Source organism: Oratosquilla oratoria, chromosome 27 (genome assembly GCF_046742065.1).
Source record: "Oratosquilla oratoria isolate Oo_2021 chromosome 27, ASM4674206v1, whole genome shotgun sequence".
In the NCBI taxonomy this organism is placed as follows: domain Eukaryota; kingdom Metazoa; phylum Arthropoda; class Malacostraca; order Stomatopoda; family Squillidae; genus Oratosquilla; species Oratosquilla oratoria.
In genome coordinates, this window is record NC_134803.1 from 42,224,299 (window position 1) to 42,231,798 (window position 7,500).

Here is a 7,500-nt window from a genome sequence, read left to right on the forward strand (position 1 = left end):
ATTGATTTTTTATTGCTTTAGTTTTGCTGTTTGAAACTTGTGACGTGTAGGTGAGATATAGATTTTGATTTAGGATCTTAATTTAGAATTTTAGGATTTTAAGAATTTAGGTTACGATCATCTTAGTGGGTTTTGTTCATTTGAGAAATTGACTGACTGACTGACTGACTGACCAATTGACTGACTGACTGACTGATAGACAAACTGACAGACTAATCTTGTGATACTGTTTTCATAACACAAGGATCAGACTCTACACATAGACCTTAAAGGAAACCCAGAAATTTCCTTATTACACGTGTGTACGCGCGCGCGTGTGTGTGTGTGTACGCATGTGTGTCCACGCATGCGTAGAAATACTTATGTACACCTGCTCATATACCCTATACGTGCATGTATGTATACGAGCATATGTGCGCAAATGGAATTATATATATATCTACAGTATATATATATATATATATATATATATATATATATATATATATATATATATATGTATATATATATACATATATATATATATATATATATATATATATGTATGTATATATGTTTTGGGAGGAAATAAGAGAGAAAGGGGAGGCTAATCAAGTAGAGAAGAAAAAGTAATTGGTGCAGATGGAGAGATGATAATGGAAGAGACGCCTGTAAGAGGAAGATGGGCAAAATATTTTAGTTGTTAAATGTGAAGGAGGATAGGAAGGGAAAGGTAGTTGCAGTGGGAAGCGCTATGAAAATGTCAGTGATGAATGAGGAAAAAGGAGGAGAATTAAGGAAAGACGAGGTGAAAGCAGTTATTAAGATGATGAGAGTGGGTAAGGTACCTGGGATAGATGGTTGTCATGCGGATATATAGGATAAGAGGAAAGCTGTTAAGAGCAGTAAAGAGTCTCTACAAGAGTATCAGAGCCTGTGTTAGAATCAGAAATGGAGAGAGTGAGTGGTTTGAGGTAAAGGTGGGACATCGCCAGAGATGCGTCATGTCACCTTGGTTGTTCAATTTATACATGGATGGGGTGGTGCGAGAGGTAAATGCGAGGGTAATGGGTCGGGGATTGGAGATGGTTAAAGGAAATGGAGAAAAGTGGGAGGTAAGATAGTTGTTGTTTGATGAGGACACTACGCTTTTGGCAGGATCAGAGGAGGAATTGAGGAAGTTAGTGAGAGAGATTGGGAAGGTGTGCGAAAGAAGGAAGTTGAAGATAAATCTGGATAAAAGTAAAGTAATGAGATGTACAAGGGGAAAAAGTGGCAGCAGACTGGAAGTGAGTATTAAAGGAGATTAGAAGAAATGGATAGTTTGATACATGGGTGCGAATGTAGCGGGAAATTGAGGAGTGGAGGTGGAGGTAAAATGTAGATTGAGAGAAGCAAGTAAATACCTTGGAGGATTAAAAAGTATAATGAGAAATGGACATTTGGGAATGGATGCTAAGAGGAGATTGTATAAAGGAATGATTGAGCCGATAGCACTGTATGGGAAGACACATGTAACATACGAGAGGAAGAGAGGAAGAGTTTGAATGTGTTTAAGCTGAAATGACTAAGAAGTATGGTAGGGATTACTAGGCTGGATAGGGTGAGAAACGAGGAGGTGAGGAGGAGAGCGGAGGTGAAAAAGGAGTTGGGAGATAGGGTTAATGAAAGCGTATTGGGATGATTTTGACACATTCAAAGAATGAGTGAAGAAAGATAAGTAAAAGAAGTGTGAAAGGCAGAGGTGGAAAGAGTGAACACAAGGGGGCGACCAAGGATGAGATGGGTGGATGGATGGGGTAAAAGGGGCATTAGGAAAGAGGGGAATGTCTGTTGAGGAAGGGAGAAGACAGAAGATAGGGCTGAGTGGAGAATTGTTATGTATGGATGATGATGTGATGCAAGGAAGGGGGTGGGTGTGAAATGAGGTGGTGAGGGAGTGTGTATTAATGATATTTTGACGTAATTCGAAGGGATTTCTCCCCATCCTCTCTTTTTCTGCATGAGAGATCGGAAAAGGGGGGGGGGTCGCCGATTAAATGAAGCGGCTTTGCTGTGGATGTGCTGTGTCTTGCTGCACTGCTTCTGACCCAGAGCAGTGGGCGATATGCAGGGATGACCCATCATCCAGGAGCCGAGAAAAGAGGGAGAGAGGGTTGGGGAATGGGAGTGGAGTATGTGGGGATGAAATGGGTGGGAGTGGATTTATGCCTTTGACTTTGGTTACCTCATTTGTAAGGAGGGAAAAGCCCTTGGTATGTGTGTGTGTGTGTGTATATATGTATATATATATATGTATATATATATATATATATATACATATATATATATATATATACATATATATATATATATATATATATATATATATACATATACTGTATATACACTATATTCCCAAGAAATTTACTTGCAAGGATAAAGCCAATAATAATCTCAGCTCCTCCAATCCACAACTCGAATTACATCATGATCTCGTCATGAGAATCCGAAAAAATAAAATGAAATAAAAGAATATTTCATTTTCGCGCGATTTTTCGAGCCGCCGCTTCAATGCGCCGTAGACCGAAGGGTGAAATTGGCGTCCATCATTTTGTCGTGGCGTCAAGGGTGAAATCGACATAGAATGAGTGTTGACATTGCGACTCTAAGCGCATCGAGGAAACGAAAGTGGCCATGACGGGAGGAGACGATCATGACGGATGTGATTAAGCGGAGTTCATGATAAAGAATAAGTAAACAAGATAAAACAAAATAAGATGAAGTAGAATAAAACAAAAAGAAATTAGATATAGTGAAATTGAATAAAACCAAATATAATAGAAATTCAACATAGAAAATGATTTGGTGAATACAAAATAATAGCAACTAATGAAATAAATCAAATAAATCTAAACATAAAACAAAACAAAAAATAACCAAATACATAAGCAAAGTAAATAAAAAAATAAACAATTAAATCAAATCAATTTAGAAACGGTAAAACAGAACACAAATCGAGTTTGTATACGTGCGACCTCAGTATGGACCCAATGGTCGCCCATTAAAATCTCACAAGGTCCTAGACTCCCCATCTACAGTCCAAGAAGGGCCCATGAAGACGTCGCCCATAAGTGGCTGAGACACAATAATGAGCCGCCTCGAAGTCCCACGAGACACGTGTTGTGACTTCGTTCTCAATGAGACACACGGAAAGGACTCACAAAGCAGAGGTTCGAAACGGGCTCGACTTCCGTGAAGCCTCGTGTGAGTGGGGAACCCTTTCGGTCGCCTTCTGGGGTTTTGGTTTGCCTAGAGGGGATTTATTTTTTATTATTTGTTTATTATTTACTTGTCTATTTATTTGCTTTATTTATTAGTTTATTTATTTTTAATTAATTAATTAATTAATTCGTTTATTTTAGTTTGAGGACATAGTTGGGAGTTTGTGAGGAGTTTGCGAGGAATCTGCCGAGAGTTTGTGGGGAGTTTGTGGGGTGATAGTGGGGATTTTGCTGGGAGTTTGTGGAGAGTTTGTTGGGAAGTTTGTAAGTTTCCTGGGAGTTTGCGAGGAGCTGCTGGGTGTTTGTGGGGAGGTTTAGGGAGTTTGTATCGAGTTTGCGGGGAGATTTGGAGAGTTTCTGGCGAGTGTGCTGGGAGTTTCCAGGAAATTTTGGAAGTTTGTGGTGAATGTGGGAGTTTTTGGGCTTTTGGGAGTTTGCTGGGAGTTTGTGTGGGGAATTTGGAGGACTTAGAGTTAGGAAATGGAGTTTGAGAATTTGGACTTTGGGGAATTTGTGTTTTGGGAGCTGGAGTTGGGAGGATTTCGGGTTGGTCGGAGTTGGAGGTGGGAGGAGTTGGAGTTGGGGGAGTTGAAGTTGAGAGAGTTGAAGTTTGGAAGTTGGAGTGTGGAAGTTAGAGTGCGGGAGTTAGAGTGTGGGAGTTGGAGTGTAGGAGTTGGAGTGTAGGAGTTGGAGTGTGGGAGTTGGAATGTGGGAGTTGGAATGTGGGAGTTTGAATGTGGGAGTTGGAGTGTGGGAGTTGGAATGTGAGAGTTGGAATGTGGGAGTTGGAGTGTGGGAGGAGTTGGAGTGTGGGAGGAGTTGGAGTGTGGGAGGAGTTGGAGTGTGGGAGGAGTTGGAGTGTGGGAGGAGTTGGAGTGTTGGAGTGTGGGAGGAGTTGGAGTGTGGGAGGAGTTGGAGTGTGGGAGGAGTTGGAGTGTGGGAGGAGTTGGAGTGTGGGAGGAGTTGGAGTGTGGGAGGAGTTGGAGTGTGGGAGGAGTTGGAGTGTGGGAGTTGGAGTGTGAGAGTTGGAGTGTGGGAGGAGTTGGAGTTGGGTGAGTTGAAGTGAGACAGGTGAAGTTTGGGAGGAGTTGGAGGTGGTAGGAGCTGGAGTTGGGAGGAGCTGGAGTTCGGGGAGTAGAAGATGAGGGAGTTGGAGTTGGGGGAGTTTAAGTTGAAAGAGCTGAAGCTGAGAATAGATATTTGAGAGTTTGAGTGTGGGAGTTTGAGTGTGGGAGTTTGAGTGTGGGAGTTGGAATGTGGGAGTTGGAATGTGGGAGTTTGAGTGTGGGAGTTGGAATGTTGGAGTTGGAGTGTGGGTGTTGGAGTGTGGGAGTTGGAGTGTGGGTGTTGGAGTGTGGGAGTTGAAATGTGGGAGTTGGGATGTGGGAGTTGGGATGTGGGAGTTGGGATGTGGGAGTTGGAATGTGGGAGTTGGAGTGTGGGTGTTGGAGTGTGGGAGTTGAAATGTGGGAGTTGGGATGTGGGAGTTGGGATGTGGGAGTTGGGATGTGGGAGTTGGGATGTGGGAGTTGAAATGTGGGAGTTGGTATGTGGGAGTTGGAATGTGGGAGTTGGAATGTGGGAGTTGGAATGTGGGAGTTGGAATGTGGGAGTTGGAATGTGGGAGTTGGGATGTGGGAGTTGGAATGTGGTAGTTGGGATGTGGGAGTTGGAGTGTGGGAGTTGGAGTGTGGGAGTTGGAGTGTAGGAGTTGGAGTGTGGGAGTTGGAGTGTGGGAGTTGGAGTGTGGGAGTTGGAGTGTGGGAGTTGGAGTGTGGGAGTTGGAGTGTGGGAGTTGGAGTGTGGGAGTTGAAGTGTGAGTGTTGGAATGTGGGAGTTGGAATATGGGAGTTGGAATGTGGGAGTTGGAGTGTGGGAGTTGGAGTGTGGGAGTTGGAGTGTGGGAGTTGAAGTGTGAGTGTTGGAATGTGGGAGTTGGAATATGGGAGTTGGAATGTGGGAGTTGGAATATGTGGGTTAGTATGCAGGAGTTGGAATGTGGGAGTTGGAGCGTGGGAGTTGGGACACCAACGTAGTTTATGGAATGTAAATCTCACATAACACTATAGGAATAGAGGAGACTGTAATAGACCATGATGCCTACACTAGGCAGTTCCATGTCCTAAACCAGCTGTCATCCTTTTCCATAAAATAATCTAATCTTCTATTAAAAATACAATATTTTCAGCGCTCACTGCTTGGTTACTAACGGTGGTATTCTTAAAAAAATCTTTCCTTATATAAATATTCTATAAATCCTTGGAAGGGAAATATTTATATAAGGAAAGAATTTTTTTCTTAAGAATACCACCGTAAGATTTTTAAGGTGGTATTCTTAAAAAAGAATCTTTCCTTGTATAAATCTTTCCATTCCAAGGATTTTTATAAGATTTATATAAGGAAAGAAGTTATTTTTAAGAATGCCACCGTAAAAATATTACGGTGGTATTTTTAAAAAACATTCTTTCCTTATATAAATATTCCCCTTCCAATGATTTCTATAAGATTTCTATAAGGAAAGATTTTTTTTTTTTAGAATACCACCGTCAGTCTATTCCATTCGTTCACCAATCTGTAGGTAAACCAGTTCTTGCCTATTTCCTTCTTAAACGTAAATTTGTCCAATTTAAATGCTTCCTTCATCCAATTGTGTTCAGCAGCAAACAACTTTATCTAAACGATGAGGCAAAATCGAGACCAATTGGACTTCTCTACTGATAAAATCCTCAAACAGTGAAATTAAAAAATTCTAATAATCAAACTATTAGTTTCGTATTTATTCAGCAAAATGTAAAATTTTAACTTATTTGCAAAATTAGATATTTCTCACGTGGCTCGACCATGTAATTAATTCCCATTACGATTGTTTACATAACTAAAGGAATTATGCATATTCACCTTTTCCTTCCCTTCTTTTACATATTTACATTATTTCCCTGGGATTTAAATTCGCTATTACTTATTTTCGCTAATTATACATATGAACAAATTCACGCCATCTTTGCACTTTAGCTGACACTTTATTTATACACTTTAGTCATTTTTTTATGTTTATAATTTAGTGTGAAATGTTATCATTCATAGAGACATTTGTGTGATTAAATATATGCATGGAGTTTGGGCATTCATTCAACCGACTTAGTAATTATAGCTGGTTTGTCAACATAATTGCGCAATGACCAGCGAGTATTCACTGATTCAAACTCATTCATAAAATTGAACGTGCGTGCGTACACACACACACACACACACACACACACACACACACACACACACATACATACATACACACACGTACACACACTTACAAAAACACACACATACACACACATACAGACATACACACACATACACACATATATACACACATACACACACACACACACACACACACATAAACACACACACACACACACACACACACACACACACACACACACACACACACACACACACACACACACACACATATACATTAAAAGTACTTTATCACATAATATACATGCCTATTTTGTCACCGCATAAAATTAATTTTCTATATTAAATACAACCTATATAGAGCCCCTACGGACCCGAGTCACTTACCGTTCTTTAATGACTGGAGACTTATCTCCACTAAAAAAAATTTTTTTTATAAAAAAAATCACTTTTATCTTCTTATTATCCCTCCATTATGCCGTTCACATTTATAACTTTACCACTTCGGTTCGATATTATCCCCTTGGACAGAAGCGCTGGTTACTTCTCAACACTGCCACTTCCACAGTTGGAAACAAAGATATCTTCACCATAGAAACGGTAGCCAACACCATCTCTTCAACTCCCTTCCCAATCCTCCCTCCCTCCTTGCCATGCCTCCCCCTCCCTTCCCATACCTCCCCCTCCCTTCCTATACTTCCTCCTTTCCCATACCTCCACATCCATTACCATACCTCCCTCTCCCTTCTCATACCTCTCCCTCGCTTCCCATACCTCCCTCTCCCTTCCCATACCTCTCCCTTCCTTCCCATACCCCCTCCCTTTCCATACCTTCCCCGCCTCCCTTCCCCATACCTCCCCCTTCTCTTCCCTTTCCCTCTCCTTTCCCATACCTTCCCATATCTGCCCCCCTTCCCATACCTCCCCGCCTCCCTTCCCTTTTCCTCTCCCTTCCCATACCTTCCTCCATACCTTCCCATACTTGACCCCCCTTCCCATACCTCCCCCACCTCCCTTACCCCCCCATCCCCATCATTTGGGCAAACAACCACTCATAAAT